The sequence below is a fragment of the Triticum aestivum genome, chromosome 7A (assembly GCF_018294505.1).
Source record: "Triticum aestivum cultivar Chinese Spring chromosome 7A, IWGSC CS RefSeq v2.1, whole genome shotgun sequence".
NCBI classification, from domain to species: Eukaryota; Viridiplantae; Streptophyta; class Magnoliopsida; order Poales; family Poaceae; genus Triticum; species Triticum aestivum.
The window spans coordinates 310564873-310577262 of NC_057812.1; the positions used below are offsets into that span (position 1 = coordinate 310564873).

The 12390-nt window shown below is 43.4% G+C and overlaps 1 pseudogene; it reads left to right on the forward strand.

Moving 5' to 3' along the window:
* Nucleotides 1-296: 296 nt before the first annotated feature.
* LOC123153314 (protein WALLS ARE THIN 1-like) lies at nt 297-1965 on the forward strand (annotated as a pseudogene).
* The last annotated feature ends 10425 nt before the right edge of the window (nt 1966-12390 follow it).

The following is a 12390-nucleotide window of genomic DNA, read 5'->3' on the forward strand; positions in this document are numbered from 1 at the left end:
CTATAGCGTGCGCGTATTTCAAGAGAGTAGTACATTTTATATTTTTCTGAAGGCGAGGTAGTACATATTGGTCGACCGATAGAGATGGCCTATGCATAAAGTTCCTCTCCCACCCTCGCTCACTTCACTGGCAGACCTATACTGTCCAAGTCCAAGTGAAGTGTCTATATAGCAAGAGACCCCTGGCTGCACTCCTCACTCGCCTCATCCCTGGCCCAGGCCTTCCACTTAGCCTTCCTCTCTCGTCTCTCAGCATCAGAGAGAGAGAGAGAGCAACAGAGGAAAGTAGGGCAGCCATGGCGAACGCGGTGGATGCTCCTTGGGTGTGCGGGATGCCGGATGTTGACGTATAATGTGTTGTCTAGTCTCTTTCTTTAGATCGGTTTTTTGGTTGCATTGGCCAGAGCATGCACTTCTATATGGTATCAGAGTCAAGAGGTCTTGAATTTAAGACCCGGCTGGCGCAATTAAATTGCAGCCCACTTTCAGTCCACGTTTAGACCTGAGGGAGCCACACGTGAGGAGAGTTGACGTATAATGTGCTGCCTAATCTCTTTCTTCAGATTGGTTTTTTGATTGCATTGGCTAGAGCATGCACTTCTACACTAAAGAAGGCGCAACTCCATGTGGCGATGCTGGCGCTGCAGTTCGGGTACGCCGGCTTCCACATGGTGTCACGTCTGGCGCTCAACATGGGCATCAGCAAGCTCGTCTTGCCCGTGTACCGCAACATCATAGCAGGGCTTCTGCCTGCTGGGCCTGGACAACACGTCGCCGACGTTCGCCTCCGCCATCTAGAACTCCGTGCCGGCCATCACCTTCGCCATGGCCGCCGCGCTCCGGATCGAGAAGGTGCGGCTCGACCGGCGCGACGGCGTGGCCAAGGTGGTGGGCACGCTGGCGTGCGTGGCGGGCGCATCGGTGATCATGTTGTACAAGGGCCCAACCATCTTCGGCCCTGCCGGCGCCGGCGACGATAAGTCGTTGCAGGTGCCGTTTTTGGTAGCGGTGGCCGGGGAGGGGAAGAACTGGACGCTGGGGTGCGTGTACCTTATCGGGCACTGCCTGTCGTGGTCCGGCTGGCTGGTGCTGCAGGCACCGGTGCTTAAGAAGTACCTCGCGAGGCTGTCAGTCACCTCCTACACCTGCTTCTTCGGTGTCATCCAGTTCCTCGTCATCGCCGCCTTCTTCGAGAGGGACGCCGGCGCGTGGGTTTTCCACTTCGGCTCCGAAATCTTCACCATCCTCTACGCCGTAAGCAGCGCATCCTAACTAAGTCGCACTTAATTAGTGGAAGCCATGATGATCCATGCCTCGGATCTTAAGCTGCCTGCTTTTGACTCTCAAAGAGATATGGAAATGATTATGTTGGCCTATGCATATATCGCGAGCTAGCAGCTGACATGGCAAATGAAAACGGTGATGCAGGGCTTCATCGCGTCCGGCGTGGCGTTCGCCGTGCAGATCTGGTGCATCGACCACGGGGGGCCGGTGTTCGTGGCGGTGTACCAGCCTGTGCAGACGCTCGTCGTCGCCATCATGGCCTCCATCACCCTCGGAGAGAAGTTCTACCTCGGCGGGATCATCGGCGCCGCGCTCATCATCACCGGGCTCTACCTTGTGCTCTGGGGCAAGAGCGAGGAGAGGTCGCGCAACGGCAAGGAGGCGGTGGCCATGGCCGCGGCGTCCGCAGCTTCCTCCGGCGGCGAGCGCGAGGTCCGGAGCGCCAAGCTGGGCTCCTCCATCACCCAGCCTCTCCTGCCGCCTTCCTCAACCACCTCCGACAACGTCTGGAACTTAGTTGCTTGCTGTCCGTTCTCAACGATCGACTGAGAGTAATTTTCCTGTTTAAATTCAGGCGTGCGTGCATGCATGCATGTGTATGGTGTGGTGAGCGAGTATTCAGACGGATTTGATTAAAACTAGCTAGGATTGTTTGGATCGTGCTTGATTATGGTGTGTGCACTAAGGCTTATTAATTAGATAAAAAACGTGTGATTGATGTATTGGTTTGGGTATCCTATCTAATAATTACTACTTCCTCCATTTTTATATGCACGACCACAAACTCAGATTAAGATCCGAGAGTCAAAAACATTTCGTTACCCTGTCATAATAATTAAATTTCGGCATAGCATTTGAACAACATACACAATACTATGGATAACAGTACAAAAACTGGGTTTCGTCTTTAGCGAGCCACCATAGAGATCCGCAAAGCTGCATATTAGCAATGGAGTCACGTCGAGCTCAGGTGAGAAGGTGATCTGTCATTTTTTTTTTCTTTCGGTGGCTGCTATGATGGTGCCGGAGGCAGGTGGGTGTTGGTGTCAAACTCAGAAACGTTCTGTTGTCTTTTCAGTTTTGTCATGTTGGTCTTTATGTGACTTGTAATTTAATCTTTATGATATGAATGCAACACATATTACCATGCAAAAAAAATAGACATCACAGAATGTTTGTTTCGACACCCTCGAGGAAGGTTCCTCCTAGCAGCTACAAAGGGGTTGCAGATAGATTGTGCTACCACTCTTCCTCGACTTCAGGCCGATGTAGATATCATACAGGAACTTCCTAACATCCCTGTTCGTCAAGAGGCAGTTCTGGTTCAAGCAAAGCAAAACAAGGATCATGATGGACATATTCACCAAGTATCACTAAGAAAAATCATGCAGAATAACTATCACACGAGTTTCATGGGTAACCTAAAAATATGCCGAGCTCAGGACTACAAAAGACATAAGGAGGTTCAAAAATGTTGGACATCCATGGAGTTCATGCTAGTCAGGAATCAAAATCACCTCAAAGCATTTATGCTGAAAATATAAGAGGAAATCAAAGAGTTTAATTGTTGCTACAGTTTTCCAAAAATTCAGTATGCAACTTTTTTTCAAAATCGATGTTTTTTTCAAATCCACAAACTTTTTCCAAATTTGTGATTTTTTTTCCAATATTGATGAACCTTTTTCAGATCCGTAAACTTTTTACAAATATGTGAACTTTTAAAAAACGGTGAACTTTTCCAAATCCCCGAACTTTTTCAAAATCGTGAACTTTTTTGAATTCGTGAACTTTTTTGAATTGTGATTTTTTTTTCAAATCCATTAACTTTTTTTAACTCATGAACTTTTTTTGATTTTTGAAAACTTTAATTGAATTTTGGATTTTTTTTAAAAGTCAATGGTTGAGTGGCCAAATGGTCAAAAGTCAATAATTGACCAGGCGAACCGACCAGGTGGGTGCGCCCTGGAGAGCGACCAAGTGATCGTGGGATGGGCCGGCCCATGAATGCGGGGCGCCAATTGGCTCTGACGAGGAGCTGCCATTCTTTTCTAGGGAAGCTCCTATACACCGCCTTTTTAGGGGTGAACCACACCTTATTGATTGCTAGAAGCACGGTTTACAGGGATATCAAAAAGGTCGTGGGATAAACCCATCCACTAGTGGCGACCACCAGATAAAGAAGAAGAAAACTTAGCTAAACTGTGAGCATCAAAATTCAAACTACAACTTTTAAAAATAAATTCGCAACTCGAGAAATCTCTGGATTGGGCACGAATCTCCTTTATAATGGTGCTATACCTTCCTTCGGTGCCATTCTTTATCTCCTCTACCACTGATTTGCAATCACATGCAATGACAACTCTGTCGAGTGATAGATCCAATGCAAGAGCCAAGGCTTCGCGGCACGCGAGTGCCTCCAAGGTCGCCGGGTCGTTTATGTCAGTAAAAACCATCCCCGAGGAGCCCAAGAACAGACCTGTATGGTCTCGGCACACTGTTGCAGCTGCCCCACTACTTTCGTCCCTTGATAGTCCCCCGTTAACCTGGATCTTTGTCATGCCTGGACTAGGAGCAATTCAGTGTTGCACAACTTGAGATGTAGCCGCCTGAGGTATGGCATGTGTTGTTGATCTTGTAGGTGTATGTATAGTTTCAAGTTCAGATATAAAACTGTCGATGAAAGCACGTGTTGCACGCAGACTTTACAAAATACCCTCGTGAATCGCTTTTCGTCGTGCTGGCCCAGATGGCCCATAGGGTAACAACCAGCTTGATCAAGCTTGCATGTGGAAGTTCATCAATCAGTGCAAATAACCATAGCTTGGCATCTGGCTCCAATGACGCTTGTACATAATCAGCCACATCCTCGTCAACTAGTGCACATACACGACGCACTATAGAACACTCTATAATAGAATGGCACCACGAGTCCGGCATCTCGCATAACTGGCATTTGTCGACCTCGGCCATGTTCCTTCTATGGCGAATATCCTCTTTCGGAATAGAGTGCTTCACTAATCTCCATAGAAAATTACGGATCTTTCCTGGCACTTGGATCGATCATAACGACGTCCAAGCCTTAGCTTGAGTTTCAAAATTAGAACTCCCTGCATTACCCTCAAGTCAATCTTCTCTCCACCTTTTAGTATCAACCAGCATGCGATAAGCTGATCGCACAGTGAGTATCCATTTCTTTTCGAGTTCCAAGCCCAAAAACCATCCATCCGTCTAGTGCATAAAGAAATGCTCAAAATAGCACTAGTCTTTGTTGCCAAGAACGTTTGGTCTAGTACCTCTCTCTTCCAAGTCGCACTTGGTCTAGTACCTCTCTCTTCCAAGTCGCACTTGTATTATCAATAAGGTCACTTACCAACACAGGAGGGTTAGCTGAAAGACACACTATTGGCCTCATGGTATTATTTCTTGGTATCCAATTATCTCCCAGATCCTTGTTGTGGAGCCATCTCCAATTCACTATATCAATCCTTGACAAAGAACGTCGTGCCCTTCCAATATGGCGTGCCACACTTGTGATGGTTGGCTGCCTAACTCTGCGGAGAGGATAGTTTCATTAGGAAAATAAATTGCCTTCAACATACGCACACAAAGTGAGTCTGGATGTTGCAGTATCCTCCATGACTGTCTTGCTATAAGAGACAAATTAAAAAGCTCAAAATCTCGAAAGCTGAGTCCTCCCATGAATTTTGGTTGAGTCATTGTTTTCCATACAACCCAAGTAGGCTTTTTCTCCTTCTTTGCTCCCCCATCAAAATTGCCTAATAAGTTTGTTTAGATGCTCCCAAAGGCCCCTTGGCAATTTAAGGCAAGACATAGAATAAACTGGCACTGCTTGTGCAACAGATTTCATCAGTACCTCCTTACTCGCTGACGATAACGTTTTCTCAATCCATCCCTTCACCTTGCTCCACAACCTATCCTTCAAGTACTTGAATGCTCCAAATTTTTAAATACCTACTTCTGATGGCATGCCTAGATACTTATCATTCAAAGTCTCATTGGGAACATTCAGAATTCCTTTGTTTCATCTTTGACATTAGCCGGACAACCTTTACTAAAGAAGATAGTTGATTTAGCCGGATTGATTGTTTGACCTGAAGCTTGACAATATGATTCCAACAGGTTTGACACCTATGTCACCCCCTCACCATTTGCTTTGAACAACAACAGGCTATCATCTGTGAATAAGAGGTGATTGAAAGGCGGTGCCGAGGGTGCCATTTGTATCCCACCCAGTTGAGATGACTCGCTTAAATTTTTCAATAGGCCTGAAAGGCCCTCCTCTGCCAACAAAGACAAGTAAGGGGGGATTGGATCTCCCTGACAGATACCTCTGCTAGGTATGAATTCCTCTAGCTTCTTACCATTAAAAGGGACAGAATATGAAACTGAGCTAACAAGATTCATAATAATATAAACCCATATGTGAGAGAAGCCCATCTTCGGCATTATAGCTCTCAGATAATCCCATTCGACCATGTCATACGCTTTCATCGTGTTCAGGTTGAGGGCACAAGGCGGTGCTTAACCGCTCTATTCCACTTTATAAAGTGCAAACATTCATATGCTACAACTATGTTATCTGTGATCAGACGCTCAGGTACGAAAGGAGACTGTTCTACCGATATGATCTCCGGAAGTACCACTTTCAAACGGTTAGCTATAACTTTGGAAGCTATTTTATAGAGGACATTACACAAGCTAATGGGGTGAAACTATGAAAGGAGCACTGGACTTTTTACCTTTGGAATCAAGACCATATATGTTTGATTTATACCTTCCGCACTTTCTTGGCCTTCGACAATTTTCAGCACAGCCGAAGTAACCCCAGCTCCACAGACCGCCCAATGTTTTTGAAAGAAGTGCGCACGAAACCCATCAGGCCCCAGCGATTTAATAGGAAACATTTGATATAGGGTTGTTTTCACCTCCTCCTCAGTATATGCCACGCCAAGCAATCTGCGCATGTCATTAGTAATCTTAGCAGAAACCGCATCCAAAACTGCTTGCATGTTGGTGCAACCCTCCGACGTATACAACGTCTCATAAAAATCCGTCGTCATTGATTCCAACTCATCCACATCCTCTGTAACTTGTCCATCCGGCCATGCTAGAGCTTTAATGCGGTTCTTCTTCCGTCGCATCGACGCTCGCCGCTGAAAATATTGTGTATTTTTAGTCCCGTACGTGAGCCAGTCCACCCTTGATCTCTGCCTGTATAGAATCTGTTCTCTTTCATACATCTCTACTAGTCGGTCTGTAACTTTAATTTGTAAGTGACTAGGGCCAGTCCTTCCTGGAACGTTTTTTAGAGCTTTGACTTGGCAAACGAAGCTGTTTGATTTCTCTTCTAACACTCCCAAAAGTGTATCTGTCCCAGCTATGGAGATGCTTCCCTAAATCCTTCAGCTTCTCCTGCAACTCTACTGTCGATGCACCTTTTGGCCTGCTGCTCCATATGCTTTCCACAAAAGTGTTCAACTCAGGGTGTCGTTTCCACATTAGTTCATACCTGAAGCTTTTTGGCCGTCGTTCGTCAGCATTGTGCATAAACTTTAATACTATTGGGCCGTGATCAGGGCACACCGTTGTTACAACGCAAAAAATCCAAAGAACATGACAGCACTCCTCAGTATATGCCACGCCAAGCAATCTGCGCATGTCATTAGTAATCTTAGCAGGAACCGCATCCAAAACTGCTTGCATGTTGGTGCAACCCTCCGACGTATACAACGTCTCATAAAAATCTGTCGTCATTGATTCCAACTCATCCACATCCTCTGTAACTTTTCCATCCGGCCATGCTAGAGCTTTAATGCGGTTCTTCTTCCGTCGCATCGACGCTCGCCGCTGAAAATATTGTGTATTTTTAGTCCTATACGTGAGCCAGTCCACCCTTGATCTCTGCCTCTACAGAATCTGTTCTCTTTCATACATCTCCACTAGTCGGTCTGTAACTTTAATTTCTAAGTGACTAGGGCCAGTCCTTCCTGGAACGTTTTTTAGAGCTTTGACTTGGCAAATGAAGCTGTTTGATTTCTCTTCTAACACTCCCAAAAGTGTATCTGCCCCAGCTATGGAGATGCTTCCCTAAATCCTTCAGCTTCTCCTGCAACTCTACTGTCGATGCACCTTTTGGCCTGCTGCTCCATGTGCTTTCCACAAAAGTGTTCAACTCAGGGTGTCGTTTCCACATTAGTTCATACCTGAAGCTTTTTGGCCGTCGTTCGTCAGCATTGTGCATAAACTTTAATACTATTGGGCCGTGATCAGGGCTCACCGTTGTTACAACGCAAAAAATCCAAAGAAAATGACAGCATTAGGAGGAATCGAACATGTGCCCTCGCGAATCTAACACATACAGCTAGCCACTTGAGCTGTAGACGCCAGATGGTCAAAGGATAACATGAAACTTTAAGAACAGACAATAGAATAATGTATTTAAAACTCAAACATTTTTAAAATTTCCAGCACATTTTGAAAAACGTGAATATTTTTCAAAATTCCTGAACATGCTTTGAAAACCTGAACATTTTTTGAATAGGTGAGCAAAATTCGAAAACAGGGACAATGTTTTAGATTCAGAACAAAAAATTTAAACTGAGAACAATTGGAAAATCCTACACAAAATTGGTGAACATTTTCATTTAGATGAACAAAATATTGAAATGGGAACTTTTATCTAAACTCATTTTCTGAAACCGCGAACATTTTTTGAATTTGTAAAAAAAATCACAACGGAAACAACTTTCGAAATACATGAACAAAATTCAAAAACAAGAACTTTTTTTGAAATTTGTCAACAATTTTTTAAAACAGAAACAATTTTTGGAATCCCGAACAATTTTGGAAAATGAGAACGTTTCTTGAAATGGACGGATTTGTTTTTGAAAATGCAAACATTATTTGAATTTATGACAATTTTTGAAAAACAACTATGTTTTAAAAAAATTCACATTTTTTAAAATGACAAACAATTTTTAAGTTTCTGAACAATTTTCAAAACATGAACTTTTAAAAAAATAAAAATATACTTGAAAAGTAGAAAAGAAATAGAAAAGGAAAAGAAAAGGTAGAAGCATGTACTTGTTTCCAAAATAAATTTTAAAAAGGTGAATTTTCGAAGTATTTCGTAAACATGAATATTTTTCTAATTTGTGAACAAAATTTTAAAATAAAGAACATATTTTGAATTTTTAGAACAAATTGAGAAATGAAGAAGAATTCTGAAAATCCCAAACAAATTTGAAATGCGAATAATTTTGAACAAGTGGACAAAAAATTGGAGACAAGAAAACTTTTTGAATTTGTAAACAAGTTTCTAAAAGAGGAACATTTTTTGAAGTCCCAGTCATTATTTGAAAAGTTCTGATAAATTTTGCACAAAAATATTCTTAACAATTGTGAAAAACACTCCGAACAAGTTTTGAAATCCCTGAAGAATTTTTTAAAACTGCAAAACATTTTTTGAATTTCTGATTTTTTTAAAAAAAAATCTTTGGGTTTCATCTCCGTAAAAGTGCAAAACATTTTAAAAGTTCCTATATTGTAAGGTGATACCTGGGGAGTGTTGTCCCTCAGCATAAGCTAGTGGTTGCTGACTTTCGCTTTTCGGATCTGTGTTAGTGGGATAAGTGTGCCAAAGTTGCTAGAACGAAGTGGTGGAAAGTCAAGGGGGAGGTAGCTCTGGCATTCAAGGAGAGGGTCATTATGGAGGGCCCTTGGGTGGAAGGAGGGGATACGAACAATGAGTGGATGAAGATGACGACTTGCATTCGTAAGGTGGCCTCGTAGGAGTTTGGAGTGTCCAAGGGAAGGAGAAGCGAAGCTAAAGATACTTGATGGTGGAATCATGATGTCTAGAAGGCAATTAAGGAGAAGAAAGATTGTTTTAGACTCCTATGCCTGGATAGGAGTGCAGTCAATATAGAGAAGTACAAGATGGTGAAGAAGGTCCCAAAGCGAGCTGTTAGTGAAGCAAGGGGTTCGGTGTATGAGGAGCTCTACCAACGGCTAGGCATGAAGGAGGGTGAAAGGGACATCTATAAGATGGCCAAGCTCCGCGAGAGGAAGACGAGGGATGTTGGCCAATTCAAATGCATCAAGGACGGAGTAGACCAACTCCTGGTGAAGGACAAGGAGATTAAGCATAGATGGCGGGAGTACTTCGACAAGCTGTTAAATATGGAGAATGAGAGTTCTACCATTGAACTGGACGACTCCTTTGATGTGACCAGCATGCATTTTATGCGGCGAATCTAGGAGTCTGAGGTCAAGAAGGCTTTAATAAGGATGAAAGGAGACAAGGCGATGGGTCCTGATTGTATCCCCATTGAGGTGTGGAAAGGCCTCGGGGACTGATACGTCTCCAACGTATCTATAATTTTTTATTGTTCATTGCTACTATATTATCTGTTTTGGATGTTAATGGACTTTATTTTACACTTTTATATTATTTTTGGGACTAACCTACTAACCCAAGGCCCAGTGCAAATTGCTGTTGTTTTTGCCTATTTCAGTGTTTCGCAGAAAAGGAATATCAAATGGAATGAAACCTTCGGGAGAGTTGTTTTTGGAACAAACGTGATCCAGAGGACTTGGAGTGGACGTGAAGAAACAAACGAGGAGTCCACGAGGCAGGGGGCGCGCCCTCCCCCTCGTGGGCCCCTCATGGCTCAACTGACCTACTTCTTCCTCCTATATATACTCATATACACTGAAAACAACCCGGGGCACCACGAAACCCTCTTTCCACCGCCGCAACCTTCTGTACCCAAGAGATCCCATCTTGGGGCCTTTTCCGGAGCTCCGTCGGAGGGGGCATCGATCACGGAGGGCCTCTACATCAACTCCATGGCCTCTCCGGTGATGTGTGAGTAGTTTACTTCAGACCTTCGGGTCCATAGTTATTAGCTAGATGGCTTCTTCTCTATCTTTGGATCTCAATACAAAGCTCTCCTCGATCTTCTTGGAGATCTATTCAATGTAACTCTTTTTGCGGTGTGTTTGTCGAGATCCGATGAATTGCGGGTTTATGATCAAGTCTATCTATGAACAATATTTGATTCTTCTCTGAAATCTTTTATGTATGATTGGTTATCTTTGCAAGTCTCTTTGAATTATCAGTTTGGTTTGGCCTACTAGATTTATCTTTCTTGCAACGGGAGAAGTGCTTAGCTTTGTGTTCAGTCTTGCGGTGTCCTTTCCTAGTGACAGTAGGGGTAGCAAGGCACGTATTGTATTGTTGCCATCGAGGATAAAAAGATGGGGTTTATATCATATTGCTTGAGTTTATCCCTCTACATCATGTCATCTTACCAAATGCGTTACTCTATTCTTATGAACTTAATACTCTAGATGCATGCTGGATAGCGGTCGATGTCTAGAGTAATAGTAGTAGATGTAGACAGGAGTCGGTCTACTTGTCACAGACGTGATGCCTATATACATGATCATGCCTAGATATTCTCATAATTATTCGCTTTTCTATCAATTGCTCGACAATAATTTGTTCACCCACCATAATACTTATGCTATCTTGAGAGAAGCCACTAGTGAAACCTATGGCCCCCGGGTCTATCTTTTATCATATAAGTCTCCAATCTATTTTATTTTGCAATCTTTACTTTTAATCTTTATCATAGAAATACCAAAAATATTATCTTATCATCTCTATCAGATCTCACTCTTGTAAGTGACCGTGAAGGGATTGACAACCCCTTTATCGCGTTGGTTGCGAGGTTCTTATTTGTTTGCGTAGGAATGAGGGACTTGCGTGTGGCTTCCTACTGGATTGATACCTTGGTTCTCAAAACTGAGGGAAATACTTATGCTACTTTGCTGCATCATCCTTTCCTCTTCAAGGGAAAACCAACGCAGTGCTCAAGAGGTAGCAATGACATAGCGATAGTATGGCTAACAAAGCTTTTCAACCACATTTTTCGGGCAAACAAGATGCCAGAAGAATGGAGACGGAGTATATTAGTACCAGTCTTTAAGAACAAGGGGGGTGTTCAGAGTTGTACTAATTACCGTAGAATTAAGCTAGTAATCCATACAATGAAGGCATGGGAGAGAGTCATTGAGCATCGCTTAAGAATAATGACAAGTGTGACCAAAAATTAGTTTGTTTCATGCTTGGGAGGTCGATCATGGAAGCCATTTTCTTGGTATGACAACTTATGGAGAGATACATGGAGCAAAAGATGGACTTGCATATGGTGTTCATTGACTTGGAGAAGGCCTATTGATATGGGACGCCTCAGAAACGATCTGTCACAGCAACAAACTCACTAAAAACTTGTTTCAACAAACTTGTTTCTCTCGAGTGGCAAGAACAAGAGGAAACACTCTCAGATAAAGTGCAGCGGATAGCTAGCTTGGACTAAAAGGATGCAACCCAAACCATGAAACTTGTGAACCTAAGAAGAATCACAAGAGGGAACCACAAGGATCCTATATGAATTGAACACATGTCCTCCAATCCACACACACGAGCTAACACTCAACGATACTAGTGCTCACAGCACAACACAACCTCACCGGAAGTCTACAAACATAAACTCAGAAAACTCATCCCCCGTTCACATGGAACGGCTGGGGAGTATTTATACTAGAAGCATGTAACGCCCTCGATGCGGCTATATCTCCCACGTGTCGAAGCACGACTTAGAGGCATAACCGCATTGAAAGCAATGTCACAAGTGAGGTAATCTTCACACAACCCATGTAATACATAAGGGAAAGAGATACATAGTTGGCTTACAATCACCACTTCACACAATTACATGAATAAAGCATTACATCAACCAGATACAATCAAGATCCGACTACGGAACCAAAATAAAAGAAGACTACCCCAAAAGCTACACAGATCCCCGATCGTCCCGACTGGGCTCCACTACTGATCAACTAGAACAAGACAACACAAGGACAAGATCTTCATTGAGATCCTCCTTGATCTTGGTTGCGTCATCTGCTCGGTTCAATGGCACCTGCAAGCTGGTTTTGGAAGTATCTGTGAGTCACGGGGACTCAGCAATCTCACACCCTCGCGATCAAGACTATTTAAGCTTATAGGTAGGGAAA